This window comes from Tenrec ecaudatus, chromosome X (assembly GCF_050624435.1).
Source record: "Tenrec ecaudatus isolate mTenEca1 chromosome X, mTenEca1.hap1, whole genome shotgun sequence".
In the NCBI taxonomy this organism is placed as follows: domain Eukaryota; kingdom Metazoa; phylum Chordata; class Mammalia; order Afrosoricida; family Tenrecidae; genus Tenrec; species Tenrec ecaudatus.
The window spans coordinates 139,637,990-139,656,524 of NC_134548.1; positions in this window are offsets into that span (position 1 = coordinate 139,637,990).

Sequence of the window (18,535 nt, forward strand, 5' to 3'; positions counted from 1 at the left end):
GGAATTATACAACTCTTATCACAATCCACACATACATCAATTATGTAAAGCACACTTATACATTCATTTCCCTCATCATTCTTAAAACTCGCTTTCCGCTTGGGTTCCTGGAATCAGTTCCTCATTTTCCTTTTTCCCCTCCCCCTCCCTCCACACTCCCCCATCCCTCATGGAGCCTTGATAATTTATAAATTATTATTTTCTCTTATCTTACACTGCCTGGCGTGTCCTTTCACCCACTTATCTGTTGCCCATCCCAAAGGGAGGAGGTTATATGTAGATCCTTGTGATCAGTTACCCCTTTCTATGCCCCCTTCGCTCCCGATATCCTACATTCACCACTGGTCTGAGTGGTTCATCTGTCCAGGATACCGAGTGTTTCCAGTTCCCATCTGTACAGCTCTGCATCCTCTGGTCTAACCAGGTTTGCAAAGGAATATTGGGATCATGATATTTATTTGTGGGGAGGAAGCGTTTAAGAACTACTGGAAAGTTGTGAGTGTCATTATTGCTACACTGCACCCTGAGTGTCTCATCTCCTCCCAACTACCCCTCTGCAAGGGATGTCCAATTGTCTACAGATGGGCATCAGGTCCCCATCACGCGCTCCCCTCATTCACGATGATATGATATCCACCCCATCCCCCGATTTTGGTGCTTGAAACCTGATCACCTCAGCCCTTCATGATCACACATGTTGGTGTGCTGTTTTCATGTGGGCTTTATTGCTTTTGGGCTAGATGGCTGCTTATTTACTTTCAAGCATTTAAGACCCCAGGCGTTATATCTCTTGATAGCGGGGCACCATCGGCCTTCGTCACCCCACTTACTTATGCACACATTCATCTTCAGCGTTTATGTGGGGAAGTTGATCACACAATCATGGTTTTGTTCTTTGGTGTCTGCTCCCTGATCCCTTCAACACCTTGTGATCACACAGGCTTGTCTGCTTCTTCTCTGTGGGCTTTGTTGCTTCCGAACTAGATGGCCGCTTGTTTGCCTTCAAGCCTTTAAGACTTCAGATGCTATATCTTTTGATAGCTGGGCACCATCAGCTTTCTTCACCATGTTTGCTTATGCACACGTTTGTCTTCAGTGATCATGTTGGGAATGTGGATATCATGGAATGACTTTTTAGCTGAGCAAGGTGCTCTTGTGTTAAGGGAATGTGCGTGAGGAGCCCCAATGTCCACCTGCTACCCTACTACTAAACCTATAAATATATGCACAATAGTCAATTTCCCCCATGATTATAAATATATTTACATATGTGCATGCCTGTATTTAGGCTTCTATGTATGCCCTTTGCCTCCTACTCCTTTCTTCTATTTCCTTATGCTTTCTCCTGTCCCACTACCATGTTCAGGCTTCATTCTGGTTTCAGTAATTTCTCTCCGTTACCGTACCCTTGGTCACTCCCTACCAGTCCTCCCATCCCCTCCATGCAACTGGTTTTGAAACACTCATTGTTCCCTTGTCCCTGGGGTGGCTAACACCTCCTTCCTTCCCCTACCTCCCACTCGCTCATGTCTTTCCGGGATCGTTGGTCCCGTTATTTTCCTCTCGCATTGTTTGTCCAGCCCATCTTATCTAGGTGAACCTGCCAATATAATAATATGGGCAAAAATTTGGGGATGGCTTTGACAGCACCAACCAAGGTGGCACATAACAACATGGCAACGATGGCAGCAACACCGACAAGCTAATAACAACCAAAAAAAGCCAGACGTTGATCCCAAAGGGATCAGTTATCAGGCATCAAAGAACAAAAAAATCATCAGATCATTGGCTGCACACCTCCATGATAGGATCGCTGAAGACAAATGGGTGCATAAGCAAATGTGGCGAAGAAAGCTGATGGTGCCCAGCTATCAAAAGAGATAGTGTCTGGAGTCTTAAAGGCTTGACGATAAACAAGCGGCCCTCTAGCTCAGAAGCAAAAAAGCCCACATGGAAGAAGCACACCAGCCAGTGCGATCACGAGGTGCCAAAGGGACCAGGTATATGGCATCATGCAAAAAAAAAAAAAAGAATATGTGGGTGTGTATATATATATTTGTATATATATATATATGTGTATATATATATACCATATTGAATGAAGGGGGAAGTGCAGAGTGGAGACCCAAGGCCCAAGTGTCGGCCACTGGAGATCCCCTCATAGAGGTGTTTAGGAGAGGAGATGGGTCAGTCAGGGTGCGAGGTAGTACCGATGAAGAGCACAGCTTTCCCCCAGATCCTGGATGCTTCCTCCCCCCAACTACCATGATCCGAATTCTACCCTGCAGGGCTGGATAGGACAGAGGTTGTACACTGGTACATATGAGGGCTGGATGCACAGGGAATCCAGGGTGGATGATACCTTCAGGACCAAGGGTGTGAGGGGCGATGCTGGGAGAGTGTAGGGTGAGTGGGTTGGAAAGGGGGAACTGATTACAGGGATCCACATGTGACCTCCTCCCTGGGACGGCAGAGAAGTGGGGGAAGGGAGACTCCGGATAGAGCAAGATATGACAAAATAACGATGTATAAATTACAAAGGGCACATGAGGGAGGGGGGAGCAGGAGGGAGGGGAAAAAAAGAGGACCTGATGCAAAGGGCTTCAGTGGAGAGCAAATGCTTTGAGAATGATTGGGGCAGGGAATGTATGGATGTGCTTTATACAATTGATGTATGTATATATATGGATTGTGATAAGAGTTGTATGAGTCCCTAATAAAATGTAAAAAAAGAAAAGGAAAAAAAAGAAAGAAAAGAAAATGATTAGGGCAAAGAATGTACAGATGTGCTTTATACAATTGATGTATGTATATGTATGGACTGTGATAAGAGTTGTATGAGCCCCTAATAAAACGTGTAAAACAACAAAAAAATAATAAAATAAAATAGAACCCTAAAAAAAAAAAGCCAGACGTATAATATTGAAAAGAAGAGAAAAAACAAAAACAAAACCACTACAAAGAAAACCCAGAAGAAAGCAAAAAAAAAGCCTGCTAGTAGTTCGAAGTCTGTTTGTTGACCTTTAGGAGTGTGTTCCGGACGAGTCTGATGGGGTGCCACGTCCTGGCCCCACAGTCCATCCTTTATACTCCCTCAGGACCGCCTTGCTCTGCTTCCCCCGCCACTCCATTGTACACCCCTAGTGTTTCGCCTCAGTGTGGTGGGGTCACCTCAGTCACACAACCCACAGTGTGTCTCCAGTGCTGTCCCGTGTAGGGCATGGGTCAGTGCAGTATGTCGCATCTTGTCGTGGGGCCGGCTCTATGGTCCTCTTTGTACCTTGGGCCCCTCGAGCCGGGCTATCATCCTCTGAGTGTGGTGGGCCCAGGTGTACTCCTCTCCATTCCTCCTTCTTTTGCCTCAGCTTCCTACTGGGTATGGTAGGTCAGTTCCTTTCCCACAGCAGACGATCTGTTTTCATTTTCTGTGGCAATCCCTTCCATGGTGGGCATCGGGATGATTCTGATTAGGGCCGGCATAAGGTCCAGTCTTTTTGTGGATTCCTCCGAGCGTTACATTGCCCTCCTAGTTTGGCGTGTCATGGTGGGGTCCGAATGCATGTTCCAGTTCTGACCTCCACATAGTTTTTTAATCACATCTTTGTTGAAGAAGTATTTTAAAGCAAGTCTGACTACATCACCATCTTTACCAGGTGTCCACACGATAAAATTTGGCAACAACAATGATTTCATTTTAAATATCTTTTCCGAACAATGTAAATGGCTATCATATCAATGGACCATACCAGATGGAATATACAGAAATTCAAATTGACTACATCTATGAGAGGAGACAATGGAGAAGCTCAATATCATCAGTGTAAATAAGGCCACAGTTTGATTATGTACAAGATCATCAATTGCTGATATGCAAATCAAATTGAAGATGAAGAAAATGAAGGTAAGTCCATAAGATCGAACATATGACCTAGAGTATATCCCACCTGAATGATGAGAACATCTCGAGAACAGATTTGAACATTTGATACTAATAACAGATAACCTGATGAGTTGTGAAATGACATCAAGAACATCATACAAAAAGAAAGCAAAAGGTGATTAAGGAAAAAAGACAGGGAGGGAAAACACTTGAGTTGTAATATTGAAGGATTCCATGGACAAGATATTAAATAATGAAGGAAGCATCAACGGATGATGGAAAGAGTGCAAAAAATAACATTACCATGAAGAAATAGTTAAAGTTAAACATTTCAAGTAGTAGCATTTAATCAAGAACCAACAGTACTGAGGGAAGAATAGCAACATGCACTGAAGGAATAACTGAAGAGAAGGCTTCTCGATTCAAAAGAGGACATGTCAATGAGTGATATAATTTTGGTGTCAAATATATTATGTGTGAAAGCAGAGAATTCCAGAGAGGTGTTACTTGTGTTTTATTGAGCATAAAAAATTCATTTGACTATGTAGATAAAAATACCTGGATCATCTTGAGAAAAACTGGAATTCCAGAAAACACCAGAACCTGTATGTGGAACAAGATTTAGTCATTCAAACAAAACAATGGAATATTGCACGGTTTAAAGTCAGAAAAAGTGTGTAACATTTCATATTCTTTACCATATATATTCAATCTGTATGCTGAGCAAATAATTGGATAAGTTGGATTATATGACAATGAATATTGGAAGAGACGTAGAAAAAGGCTTATTAACAACCCGAGATATTGAGATGACATAACTTTGCTTTCTGAAACCAAAAAATACTTGAAGGACTTACTGATGAAAACCAAGGGTTGCAGCCTTAAGTATGATTTGCAAATTAATGTAAAGAAAACAAAAATCTTCACAACTCAACCAATTTAGTATCATGACCAACAAGTATTTGATCAAATTTGTGAAATATTTAATTTTGCTTAGCTCCACAATCAATGTTCATGGTTGCAGCAGCCAAGAAATCAAGCTACAATCTTTTGGTACAAGATCTCTGTAAAGTTCTGATGAGCAAGGTTCGCCTGACCCAAATCATGATATTTTCTTTTTTATCTTACTTTTATTGGGGGCTCTTACATCTCTTATCACAATCCATGCATTCCTCCAGTGTGTCAAGCACATTTTTACATAGACCGCCATCATCATTTTCAAAGCATTATCTTCCCACTTGAGCCCCTGATGTCAGCTCCTCATTTCTTCCCCCTCCCTCCTCTGCCCACCCTACCTCACTAACCCTTTATAAGTTATAGATTATTATTTTCATATCTTACAGCAACCTCCTTTGCCCCTCCCCCACTTTTCCTTTATTCTTCCCCCTGGGTCTAGGTTTAATTTGATCCTTGTGATCAATGCCCCCTTTCTCCCCCCACCATTCCCTAATCCTCCTGGTATCTCTGCTCTCCTTGTAGGCCCTGAGGGTTTTAGCTATTCTGGATTCCCTGCGTTCTTGTCTGTAGTGGTGTGCATGTTCTGCTCTAATTCGATGAGTAAGGCAGAATTGAGATCATGATAGTGGGGGGAAGGAAGCACCAAAGAGCTCAAGGAAAGTTGTGTTTCATTGGTGCTTTCCTGCATGCTGACTGGCTTATCTCTTCCCTGTGACTCCTCTGTGAGGGGATGTCCAATTTTCTGCAGCTGGAAATTGGGGCTCTACTCCATGCCCCCTTCCCCGCATTCACATTGGGTAAGATTTTGTTCTGGGTCTTAGATGCCTGATACCTGATCCCATCCACGCCGCATGATCACACAGGCTGGTGTGTTTCTTCCATGTGGGCTTTGTTGCTTCTGAGCTATATGGCTGCTTGTTTATCTTCAAGCCTTTCAGACCCCAGACACTATATCTTTTGATAGCCAGGCACCATCAGCTCTCTTCACCACATTATGCACCCATTTTTGCCTTCAGCAACCGTGTTGGAAAGGTGAGCATCACAGAATACCTGGTTGTTAGAACAAAGTGCTCTTGTGTTGAGGGACTACTTAAGTCGAGGTCCAATGTCCATCTCCAGTCTTAATTCTTAACACATATATATGATTATATATTTACATTCCCTTCACATTATATATTTATATTTCCATATGTACATTCCTCTATTTAGACCTCTATAAATGTCTTTTGCCTCCTGGTATTTCCTCTATTTCCTTTTACTTTCCTCTTGTCCCACCATCATGTTCGGTCTTCATTCGGGTTTAGTAATTCCTCCCTGTTACATTGCCCTTGATTAAGCCCCACTAGTCATCTATGGCCTCCTTTCCCTTGATTTTAGTTCACTTGTTCTCTTGTGCTTGGGTTGGTTCCCCTACCCCCTTCCTTTCTCTCACCCCCCTTCTCTGTTATCCCCCCCAGAACCATTGGTCCCATTCTTTTTATGTCTAAATTATTTATCCCCATATATCTTTTCTAGACAGACATGCAGACACAATAATAAGTGTAAAAGCGAGGCAAAACCAAATAAAACAACAAAAGAAGTCAAAAGCAACAAAACAATAGTAATAACCAAAAATACCCCAAAATAACAATAACAAAAAGGAAGCCAGTGACAAAAATTGAAAAGCCAATAGATAGTTCAAGGTCTGTTTGTTGACCTTTATGAGTGAAGTTATATGTGTGTCAATGCTGGACAATGAATAATGAAGATTGAATAATAATTAATGCATTTGAATTATAGTGTTGGTCAGGAGTAGAGTACTATGTACTGCCAGTCAAACAAACAAATCTTTCATGGAAGAGGTACAGCCACAAAGCTTCTTAAAAGCTAGGACATCAGGGCTTTATTTCACATACTTTGGGCATGTTATCAGAAGAGACATCCTTAGAAAAGGGCATCATACTTTTTGAAGCAGGAGGTCGTTAAAAAAGAGGATGACTCTCAATGTGTTACAGTGCCACAGTGGCTACAAGAATATACTCAAACAAAATTTCAATTGTGAAGATGGGACAGATCTAGGCAGTGTACATGGGGTCTTCATGAGTCAAAACAACAATAAGTAGGAGAAAGTATCATTTGGGTCTGAACATTTGGGTGTAAAAATATTGACAGCTCAGTATTTGTCACTTCAATATTTTCACTTACATAATTCAACGAAACAAGTTACAGCAAATATTTTGTGCATCACTCGCGATCTTCCATTGCCTGAAATTCAATGCTAGCAAAAACGGATCCTCCTTTTCTCCCATCTCTAATAGACACTGCTAAACTCAGAAGACCTTAAGGCACTGGAATGATAATTTTGAGCATGTTTTGAAATAAATACTTTCAATAATTAATACAAGAATATGCTACAGAATCAAAAGTAACAAAGGTAGTCTGTTAAAAGTCTCACATTAGAGGCAGTTGCTTTCTTCTGACGCTCCACTAAACAGACCCCCCCAAATAAAAAAAACAAACACAAATGATTATTTTGAAAGACACAAGCCCAATATGGAGGAATAGATGAGGCATCACCAATATTTTGGAGGTTGAAAAGCATGAAAGGCCTTCATTTACCTTTGTAAAAAAAACCTGCCACAGTGTTGTCCAAAGTGGTTGTACCACGGCACGGTATAGTCCAGTAATGACATTGTGGTGACAGGACAGTCTTTGCTCTCACTAAGTGGGGATTCCTTATCATTGTTCTATTGCATCTCCACCTTTATAGTCAGTTTTCTCTGTGACCTTGATTATCTGGTAGCTCTAAGAATAGTTGTTGTTTTTCAGATTTTTTATTACTCTGACAATGGCGAGGATCAATCCCAATCACGTTACATGACTGCTAATTTGAAGTCTTAGAATTTAGCTTTCACAGCCCATAGACCGTACAACATCGATCTCAGAATCAAATATCTGATGTAAAAGTTGCAAAATAGATTCTGTTGAAAAGAAATATCAAGTTACAATACATGTTTATAGAATGATGAGAACAGGGGATATACTTAGGCTCTTGGGACACTGAATGCTAAACTTTTATTCTCAAGGCTGAATAGAAAGAGAGACCCCTAACAGCCAGATATTACCAGTGATTTGAATACTCTATAGAAAAATAAAGTCAAAAACAGAATAGAAAAATCCATTTTTAAAAAGAGAATGTTTCATATTGGATTTTCCAGACATAGAGTTTAAAGTGCGATTTTTGTGAAAGTAATGTGTGAGAGTGAGCTTGCAAAAAGAAGCAGGTTGGGGTATAGGACAGGAGACAATAAAACAAAGTGTGGGACTCAATGGGTCATGACTTCAGCTGGTTCACACAAGGATCAATAACACAAATTAAATCATCCAGTTAGTTTCACCTTGGAACAAAGTAACTGAATTTTTGTAACTCCTTGTCAGGCAACAATTGCCATTGGGTTAGCTGCTTGGGTAAAGCTTTTCCCTTTTAGCTAAGAGAAGTATCTGGCGCAAGGGAGCAGCCATACGCTGTGAGTCAAAATAAAACATCATAACAGCTGAGTATGCCTCCACGGGCCAAATGAAAGGGCTCTAGATGAGACTCAATAGCATGTGCTCTATAGATATTTTAGAGGAAGGATAGAACACAAAAACAAAGACTCCGGAAACAATTGATAAACCTAGTATGAGAAAAAAAATTGAAGTCAGTCTTAGGAACTGTTTTGAAAAAGTTTTTAAAAAGTCAACAAAATAATAAAGACCAGAAAACAGAACAGAACAAAAAGTAAAGAAGAGGATGAGTTTAGGGATCCCTACATCTGAATTATGTTATTGTTATTGTTATGTTAAATGCCATCTAGTTGGCTCCAACTCAGCATCCTGAAGCACAACAGAAAGAAACACCAAGTCTTATGCTATTTTCATGAGTGTTGGGTTTGGGTTTTGCTTTTCAGCCATTGTTGCAGCCAATATGTCAGAACATGTTGCTGAAGGTCCTCCCTTTTTTCACGGGCCCTCTTTTATATGAAAGATGATGTCTTTCTCCAGGAATTGGTCTCTCCACATAATGTCCAAAGTATGTGAGACTAAGCACACAAGACAATTCACATTTGAATTGTACTAATTCTATAATACATAAAAGGGCCCTGTTGTCTAAGTGTTGGACTGCTAATCACAAGATCAGTGGTTCAAATTCACCAACAGCTTTGCTGATCCCATAAATATTTATAGTCTTGGGAATTCTATTAGGGTATGCAAGTGGGAATTGACTTGTTGGCAGTGAGTTTGGATTTTTTCCCAGTACTTATAATACACAACAGAGAATATGGATAGGAGAGCATATTAAAAAGTCAAGAAAATTCTATATAATAACAACAATAATAATAGCTATAGTACTCATTAGGTGCACACTTTTCATATATTAACTCATTTAATGACAGAAATATCATATGGTAATTACAATTAGTATCACCCACCATATTGAAGCTAAGAAAATGGAAGCAACAAAAAGATTATGTGCATAGAATCACGTAACCAGTAAGTGAGCTTTAGGAGCGAATCTAGGCAGTCTAACTACAGAGTCTGTGTTCCTGAACAGACACTACATTGCCACTCAAATAAGGTCATGAATTTTCTGACTGAAAGCACCCCTGCGTGTTCAGCACAATGCATGATTATATAGCTTTTCAATGCTCATAGTTGTGAACCTTCCGAACACTGTATGCCAGAAAGCATCCACAAACCTACAGAGAAGAAAAAAGAAAAAGTCACTTATAATGCCCAGGATTTAAATGGTTTTATATCACTTCACAGAACCCCGCAGACTTAAATACAATTGAAGCTACCTTCAAATTTTTAAAGTGTAATAATTTTCCATCTAGAATTCTTTACCAAGGCAAACCAAAAATTAAGTTGGAGAATAAAATAATGACATATTTTAGACATCCTGATTCATAAAATATTTACCTACCTTGAACTTTTTCTCAGGAAATGGCTAACTGTATACTCTGCAAAGAATAGAGATTCCCAAGGTACTCAGGTTAAAGAACATTTAGAGTTGCTACTAAGATGTGTAAAGAAGCTCTTCAACATGCCTCCAGGAAGAGATCTCAGGATGGGCATTATCGGTCTTAGAAAGCGGAGCAGCAGGACTTAAAAGATCATTAGATTGATGGGGGTGAACTCCTTGGATTTGGCCATTGTGCTTTCATTTTATGATTGTTGACATATTTAGATCCTTTTGGTAATTTTAATGTTGTTATTGTATTATTCATCACTATCTTGTGTCTTTTAGACACGGAGAAAAATTAAAAAGAATAAATACTGTCTGTTTTATCAATGAATAGAACTAGTAGAGGACTGGTATTTCCCAAACCAGAGCATTTTAGAGAAATGTAATAGCTGTATAGCAAGCCCAGAAAACAACGACATCAGCTAGAAGTATTTTGGGTATAGGAAAGCCAGAATGGAGGAATCTGTAGACACAATAAGTATAGTAAGGGTTCCAGGATGGCACAGCAGGGTAAGGGAGGTCAGAGTTGGCACAAGGAACAAAAGAACAAAATGTTTTGAAGTTGATTGTGGTAGTAACTGTACAACGCTTCTTGATATGACAACTATTGAACTGAATGGAGTCTGGATTAGGTCCTACTAAAACGGTTTAAAAAATAAATTAATGTAGATATCTAGGTTAGATAACTTTAATAGAAGAATGGAAATAAGAAATAACTAGATGACAATTGAAAGAATTGGATGAAAATTGTGTTGAGAGGCTATTTGAAATATAGGAATCGTTATGAAAAAGTTTAAAGAAAATCAAGCAAATGGAAGTCATAAAGAAATGACTATCTCTAAAGGAAAATAAAATAAATATTTTAAAATAAAGTTAATGCATCATTAATGTTAATAATAATACATATTATTTTTAAAGTGAGGAAATGTGTTGGCCATACAAGAATATTCAAAATATTAAAAATAACGAATTCTGGGTGAGGGGAATAGGGAATTGTGAAGGAGGATGGCTTAAGGCAAGTTAACAGTATGAGTTAAATGAGAGAAGTCTTTGAAAAATAAAATAGTCATACCTGTAGATCTATTAAATAAAACAGATGTATTATTGAAAAACTTCCCACGTAGAACACTCCAAGTCCAATTCTTATACTTATGCCCATTTGTCAAAGTTCACCGTGGAGTGCTTCCAAAGAAGCAACATTGATAATATATAATTTCTTCCAAGAAACAATTCAAATTTCGAAATCTAGCAAGGAGTTTACAAGAATAAATATTAGTGAATAAATATTAGTGAATTAATTTCTCATCAACATATATTTATTATTGATGCTGAATTTCCCATTATATGAAAATTATCTTACATCATAACAGCAAATCAATAACATTACCACAAAAAAGAGAAAATTATATGACCATACCAGTAAGTGTAGAAAGTTATTCAGCAAAATTTAACACACATCTATTAAGTCAAACTCTAAACAAATCACAAATTAAAATGAACTTTCTTATGTGTTAAAGAATTTCTACAAAAAATTGGCTATCATCGAACTTATTGGTGAAGTATTGAAAATATATATTTTCAGATGGGAAAAGAGGAAAGAAAGATTTCCAGTTTCTAGTCGATGTTTTGCAGAGATTCTTAACTAATGTTGTAAGACAAGAGGCAAATACACTTAGAAATGAATAGTTTTCATTTGCAAATGGCTTAGCTGTATACATGGAAATTTCAAAGTAATCTGCAAATTTCTAGAATTAATAAGTAAATTTACCAACTTTTCTGGTTAAGCACACTCGTCATCAAATAAAAAGAAACAATTTAAAAAATGATACAATTTAAAAGAACATCAAATAATAAAACATTTTGAAATGCCTCTAACCAAATAGATACAAGACAGATACCCTTTATTATATTTTATTTAATAATTAGTTCATAATTAACAATTTCAATGACACGCAATTCACATATACATCCCAACGAGTCAATAACATTCATAAGAATTCTGCAACTACTACTACCATCAATTTCCGTTCATTTCTTTTGCCCTGTACTCTTATTAGATGGCCATTTATGCCTGCCTCTCCTCTAATGGCCCTTTGAATCTATTGACCCAGTTGTCTCCATAGACTTGCCAACTCGGAGTTTCACATGCAGCCAGAGTATTCCTTAGAAGCAAGGATGAGGAAAGTAGTTCCTATATACTCTGGGCATGTTTTCTGGAGAGACCAGTCCCTGGAGAAGGACATCTTGTTTAGCAGTGAAGGAAAGAAGGTGCCCAATGAGTTGGACTGACCCAGTGGCTGCAACAATGGGCTCAATCATAGGACCAATTATGAGGATGACTCTGGATCAGACGTGATCTTCATTCTGTTGTGCATAAGATTGCGAAGGGCAAAAACTGACTTGATGGTACCTAACAGAAACAACAAAATTCTGTAACACCTCACTAAGAGAATAACTGATTATCCAATTAAAAAGTGGGCAAGAAACATGAACACTTAAATGGCTAACAAACACATGAAAAGATGCTCATAATCATTAGCCACCCAAGAGATGCAAGTCAAAACCCTGATGAGATAAAACCTTACACTCACAATAATAGTCTAATTTATAAAAAAACACAAAAGAATGAATTCTTAAGAGGATATGGAGACACTGGAACTCATATACTGTTTGTGGGCTTATAAAAGTGCACAACCATTGTGGAAAGCTATGTGGCACTACCTAAAACAATATTGTCCAGTCACATAAATGGGGAATCTGTACAAACCAAGAATTTATGTATTTTTGTCTAAAACCTCTCCTATATATCTATAGTTTATCAAAAGTTATTTTCAATTATATGTCAGTTGTTAAATTAATGATAATATCAATAGAACTACCATAGGCCCCATGGCGATAATTTACAATGTCCTTCAATAAAATAAAAAGTACGTCTTTAATGTGAATCAGGGACATATATAAACCATTGACATATGAATGGATTTTGAGTTGTCTCTTGGTTTCATCACTGTTGTGTGTGTGTATGTATGTATATATATGATATATATATCACAATCAGAATTTCTTTATCCATTCTTCTAGTTATGGGTATTTAGACCCCAGTTTCTTTCTAATGTAAACTGTGCTACAATAAACATGAAAGAGCATACATCTGCTTTCTTTGTCTTCATTTCTTTGGGTACATGCACAGTAGCAACATTGGTGAATCACATGAATTTTCATTACCAAGCAGCCATCTGAATGAGGCATTATCTAAATCTAGATGGAAAAAGGACCCCATCATGTGTGATCCAAGAATTGTGAACAATAAGATCCAAACCGGGAGAAGTATTAGATTTTAAAGTCTGAACATAGATTGCAGTAGACTGTAGGTGACATTCAAAATCCAAAACCAATTTGCAAGGTATGTCCCTCATGCAAATTAAATCCTCTCTGACTAGAAGTGGAAAAATCCTGTAGGTACACTTAATGTGACACTTTGTCAGTGATCTCTCTCTTGACCTAATGTATAATTGCTCCAGTTTTTAATATTTCCTGCTTTGTTTTTTATTGAGGTCTTTCCTTGTTCTATAAGATAATAATTTTTTATGATTTTCTGCATGTGAAAATCCGAGTTGGCAAGTCATCTTTAGTTCATTTATATGCATGGTGTTATAGGTCCTCTGTCATTCTGCCACCAATACCACTTTTTAGTCTTTCCCTATTGTATTTGATAGTTTTTGGTCTTTTGTCAGTAGATAACCTACTTCTCTGTTTTCCATTCTGTTCCAGTGGTCTGTGTGTCTATCACTGCAGCAGTACTAGGCTGTAGTAACTATTGGGACTATGTAGTAGGCTTTAAAATCTGGTATCACAAGGTCTCTTACCTGGTCCTTCTTTTTAAGAAGTTCTTTGCTTATCCTGAGACTCTTCCTTCTCCATATGAAGTTGGTAATTAGCTTTTCCATTTTTTAAAATAATGAATTTGGGATGTGGATTGAGATTGCTTTGTATCTACAAATTGCTGTAGGGAATACTGACATTTCACAATATGAAGTCTGCCTATTGATGATCATGGTGTCTATTTCTATTTATGGAAGTCTTTCATGGTTTCTTGTAATTGTGTTTTGTAGTCCTGGTTTTCCTGACCTTTTGTTTATTTGGGCAGGATTATTTTTATGTATTTCATATTTTGTGTGGTGGTTGTAAATGGTATTGTTTTCTTAATGTCTTTTTTGGGAGCTCTCTTTCCTCATATATAGGAATCGCATTGATAACTGCTTGATATTCTTGCATCATTCTGCTTTGCTTAATCCGTCTATTGTTTCCAACCATCTTCTGTGGAGAGTTTTGGGTTTTCTATGTATAATCCTATAATCTGCATACACTGAGAATTTCGCTTCTTCTCTGTCCATTTGTATTCCTTTGCTATATTTTTGTAGCTTGCTGGTTCTGGTGAAGACATATAATATGACGTTGAATGAGAGTGGTGATAGGCAGCATGCTTATTTGGTTCCCATTTTCATGCAGAATGTTTCCAATTTTCCTCTCTTGAGTGTGATGATAGCTTTAGGGCTTTCACAGAAGGCCTCTATCTGTGGCAACAGCTTTCCCTCTGTTCTTACATTGTGGAGTACTTTGAAAAGAAATGGGTGTTGGATATTGTAAAATGTTTTTCTGCACTATTCTTATCATGACATGCTTTTTATTCTTTTTTTATTGATGGATTACATTGATTGCTTTCCTAATGTTGAACCACTCTTACATGCCTGGTATGAATCCCATTTGGTCTTGGTGTACTATTTTTTAATATGCTGTTGGATTCTATTGGGCAGAAGTTGTTAAGGATTTTGTGACTATGTTTGTGAACGATGTTGGTCTTTGTGTGGCCTTTTCATCATTTTTGGTATCAGAGTTATGTTTGCTTCATAGAATGAGTTTGGGGGGTTGTTATGTTTTTCTATATTCTGGAATACTTTGTGTGGTAAGGGTGACAGTTCTTCCCCGAATACTTGTTAGAATTCCCCTATGAAACCATCTGGTACTAGAATATTCTTGGCTGAAAGTTTCATGATGTTCTCTTTATTATTTTGTTATAAGTCTATTGAGGTTTGCTACTCTGGTCTGTGTTAATTTAGGTTGGTGTTAGGTGATATTGAGTCAGTTGCAACCCACAGAACAAAATGATTCCTGGGCTTGCACAATCCTCACAATTGTTCCTATGCTTGGACTGATTGTTGCAGCCACTGCATCAATCAATCTCATTGAGGGCGTTCCTCTTTTTTTGCTGCCTCTACATTACCAAGCATTATGTCCTTTTCCTGGGATTGGTCTCGCTTTACAACCTGTCCAAAGTACATTCTCACCATTCTTGCCTCTATGGGGCACCTTGACAGTATTTTTTTGCCATTCTCATGTTTATTGGGGTTCCAGGCTGGACACATGAATCCTTAAATAGGGTGCAGGGGACGGTGGGCACGCTAGCAGCAGGTGGGTTCCAGCGAGCATGCAGCGCCTCGGCTGCACAGGGACAGGCAGGGTGGATGTGGCACATGGGGCCCACGGTGGGGCTCAGAGCAAGCTGTCCTCAGCAGTGGGGGCAGCCAGGTGACACTATCAGCAGGGCCTGGGCAGCACCAGGACTGCGTCTGCCAGGGGTCTCTCTGAAGTGCCGTGCTCTCCCCACTTTTGACAGTATTTTTATCAGTTCTTGGTACTTTAAATATTCTTCTCCAGCATCACAATGGAAATGCATCAATTCTTCTTTGATGTGCCTTATTCAATGTCCAACTTTCACATGCATATAATGCAGTGAAAAATACCATACATTGGGTTAGCACACCTAACTCCTCAAAGTAGCATCCTTGCTTTTCAATACTAAGGTGGGCTTATGCAACAGAATTAACTAATGCAGTGCATATTTTCAAGTCTTGACTGCTGCTTGCATGAGCATTGATTGTGAATCCAAGCAAGATTAAATACTTGACAATTTCAACCTTTTCTCCATTTATCATGATGTTACCTATTTGTCAAGTTGTGAGGATTTGGGTTTTTACATTGAGTAGTAATCCATATTAAAGGCTATAGTCTTTCCTCTTCATCAGCATGCACTTCCATTCCTCCTCACTTTCATCAAGTAAAGTTGTGAATGCTACATATCACAGATTGTTAATAAACCTTGCTCCAATCTTGTTTCCCCTTGTTCTTCTTCTTCAAACTGTTTCTCTGATTATTTGCTCAGTATACTGATAAAATAAATATGGTGAGAGGATACAACCCTGTTGAACAGATTTCCTGAATTTAATCCATTCAATATTCCCTTGTTTTGCTCTCACAACTGCCTCATAAGTCCAAATTCTAAATAAACACAGTAAAGTGCTCCAGAATTCTAATTCTTCCCAAGGATTTTTACAGTCTGTTATGATCCACACAGCTTAATGCCTTTGGATGATCAACAAAACACAAGTAAACATCTTTGTGGTGTTCTGTGCTTTAACCCAAGATTCATCTGACAATAGGAATTATATCCCTTGTTTCAAATTCTCTTCTCAATGTGACCAGAATCTTTGGAAATTCTCTGTCAATGTGCTGCTGCAACCATTGTTGGATGATCTTCAATAAAATTTTATTTGTAGCTAATATTAATGACATTGTTCTATAATTTGAACATTATATTTTTTGAGTCACTTCCTTTGCAAAGGTACAAATATGGACCTATTCATGTTAGTGGACCAAGTAGTTCTCTTCTTGGAATGTTGTATATTCTTGGAATAGACACCAGTAAGTGCTTCCCATGTTTCATCAGCTTATTGAAGCATTGCAATTGATATTCCATCAATTCCTAGAATTTTGTTTGGGTCTAAAAATTTCAGTGCAGCTTGAACTTCTTCATTCAGCGACATCGGTTCTTATTCATATGCTACCTTCTGTAATAGTCGAATGTTGATGAAGTCTTTCTTTCTGGTGCAGTGATTTGTGTACTCTTTTCATCTTTTTGATGCATAATTCAATATTTCAACTCGAGGCCTACGTTTTTCTTTAGTTATTTCACTTTAAGATATGCTGAGTATGCTCCTGCCTTTTGATTTTCTAACTTTAGGGTTTTGCACATTTCATTATGATATGATGCTTTGTCTTCTAGCACTGTCATTTGAAATTTTGGTTAAGCTTTTTTATTTCATCTTTTCTTCCAAATAGATAAAGATGGAAGAAAATTCACATAACTCGCATTCTATACTTTTTAGTCAAAAAGTACCTTTTGCATTACATAGAAAATTAGTCAGTTGTTAGTCATAAATATGCTATTATAAATATTTTTAAATAAAAATAACTTTAATAGCAAATGATCTTCTGAAAATGATCTTTGAGTAAATCAGAATTTTATACATTGCTTAGCTTAGAGAAAAAATAATACACATGTATATTTGTGTATGTCTGTTGTTTTTGTGTTTTCCCAACTAAGTGAATAATATCCACATGACAGAGATTCAGGAAGTTTGTGAAATATTTCCATTATATTTCATTTCGATTTTTCTATGGCATCTTTGAAAGTAATTCATATAGACATATAGTTATATATAACTATTTAAAGCAAGGTAAGGTAATATAATTTCCCTATAAAGTTAACCATACCAAACCTTTACATAGGTTCAACAAATTCAATTATCAAAAGCAAGAGAATAACTCACTCCGGGAAAATCCATTCTTTTATCTTTGATTCATAATAATTTTCTATTTTATAGATATTTTCATTAAGTATATCTGAATATTAGGTCATAATACATAGAATATTAAAATAAGGAAACAGTTACAGTCTTTCAATGTGACACATTTTGAACATTGGAAGATGAAAATGACATGCATGACCTTAAAACGCAATGGTCCTTTTTATAGATCCTTCTGTTTGTGTTAGGAATGTCAATCAAATATTGCATGAATATATTTCAGCAGCTGTGAAATTTGATTAATATTTAATGTAGCCTCAGTTCTTTCCTAATTCTGAATGAATTTAGATGATCAACTATCTGTGAAATTATGATTTTATTTGCTAAATGTTCGTGATCTTCATAAGAAGACAGGTTAACTATTACTTCCATTCAAAACTGGTAAATATTCATGCTAATTTTATCACTTACATATTCCCAATACAGCATTCAATAAGAAAATTTATTAATTATACGCATTATAATTTCTTCAGGAAGGTTAGTGTGTGCACTAATATACACACATACACACACTCCTGAAATTCATTATTTATATATATGGATCTCATTCTTATAGTAGGACTAACACAAATATTTGTTAATGGATGCAAATTTTGGAGGAATTAATGAAGATTTCAATTTGTAGCTTATTGAGAGATAAACAAACTCAACACAGCATTTTTTGTTATTTTGTACCAGAATCTGTTTAATGTAAATACGGTTCCATTCAATAACTAATAGTGAAAACAAAGTACTATCCTCATTGTTATTAGGTGCCATCAAGTTGGTTCTGACTCATAGCCCCCCTACGTGCAAAAAGAACAAAATATAGGCCGGTTCTGTGCTGTCCTCACCGTGTTCTTATGTTTGCATCCACTGAGGCTAGGCTTCTCAGCTTGGGTTCCGTTGTAGTTCCTTTGTGTCACTATAATAGAAATATCACAAACGGATGACTTGAACAGACATTCGCTCACAAGTTAAGCAGCTGGCAGTCCAAATTCAGGGTGCCCCTAAGGGAAGGACTTGTCT